The sequence below is a fragment of the Etheostoma spectabile genome, unplaced genomic scaffold, assembly GCF_008692095.1.
Source record: "Etheostoma spectabile isolate EspeVRDwgs_2016 unplaced genomic scaffold, UIUC_Espe_1.0 scaffold333, whole genome shotgun sequence".
Lineage (NCBI taxonomy): Eukaryota > Metazoa > Chordata > Actinopteri > Perciformes > Percidae > Etheostoma > Etheostoma spectabile.
The window spans coordinates 473605-474723 of NW_022605586.1; the positions used below are offsets into that span (position 1 = coordinate 473605).

At 47.7% G+C, this 1119-nt stretch overlaps 1 protein-coding gene and 1 pseudogene across 1 annotated transcript in view; one reads left to right on the forward strand and one right to left on the reverse strand.

The window, feature by feature from the left end:
- LOC116686212 (uncharacterized) overlaps positions 1–773 on the reverse strand; it is a 13820-nt pseudogene extending 13047 nt beyond the window's left edge.
- Positions 1–1119, forward strand: part of lcp1 (lymphocyte cytosolic protein 1 (L-plastin)) — a 41608-nt gene that overhangs the window by 20907 nt on the left and 19582 nt on the right. The gene's annotated exons all lie outside the window — the stretch shown is intronic.

Here is a 1119-nt window from a genome sequence, read left to right on the forward strand (position 1 = left end):
CACGTCTGCCCCTCTTCTCACTCTAACATCCTGCAAGGATTGTCTGAATTTCTTGCTAATGCAGACGTGATCAATCTGGTTCTCTGTCTTGCTATCTGGCGATACCCAAGTACTCTTATGGATCCGCTTGTGAGGAACGATTGCTGCCTCCGATGAACCAGGTTGTTATTGCGCATAGGTCCACAAATCTCTCTCCATTCTCTCATCTCTCCCAGGCTGGGTTCCCATGACTAGTTCTATCCTGTTGTCAGTCCCGATTTTGGCATCTGACATCTCCCATGAGGATGGTGACGTCCTTTTCTGGGATAGGTCTCGGTGTATTTTCTGCATCTGCTATAAAACCGTCTTTTGTCCTCCCTCTTCACTGGTCAGATTGTTGGGCATAGCACTGACGACTTCATCTTGATCTTTTCTTCATAGTCCGTGATGATGCAGTAATGATCCGGGGCCGTGTGTCTCCCATCCAATCAGTGCCCTTTTGTGCCTGCTTGGACAGCTGAAGCCTACTCCCTGAGTATGGGGTGCGTCTCTTCCTTCAGCCCAGAGTACAACAGCCGCTCTCCTGTTGTGTCGTGTCTGTCCAGCTTGGGTCCACGGTCTCGCTGATGCCTAACATGGCCAAGTTTTTGTTCCTCATTTCGCATTGCCACTTGCGCCGTCTTCCCTGGCTCATACATGGTCCTAACATTCCATGTGCCGATGTTGATGTTCCTGGTTGACAGGAGGGTAGTTGGCTTTGTAGCTTCCTTTCGGCTTTCACCACCCAGCGTCATTCGTCTTCGTGAAAAAGATCCTTCCGCTCCCAGGATAAGGTTTACTGTTTGTATTGTTGTTGACGTTTCTGTAGCGATTAACTTTTTTACAGGGTAGGGTTGCTAACCCTACGCCCAACCCTCCTCCTTTACCCTGACTTGGGACAGGCAGTTCATTGACCCCCTAGGGGTCTCACTGGTGGAGTTTTATCTATTTACAACAGACAAAGCCAGAAATCTTGGTGTAGTCATGGACTCTGACCTGATTTTAACAGCCACATTAAGACATTTACAAAGTCAGCCTATTAACACCTTAAGAATATATCAAGAGTTTAAGGACTCATGTGTCAACAGGATTTGGAAAAAC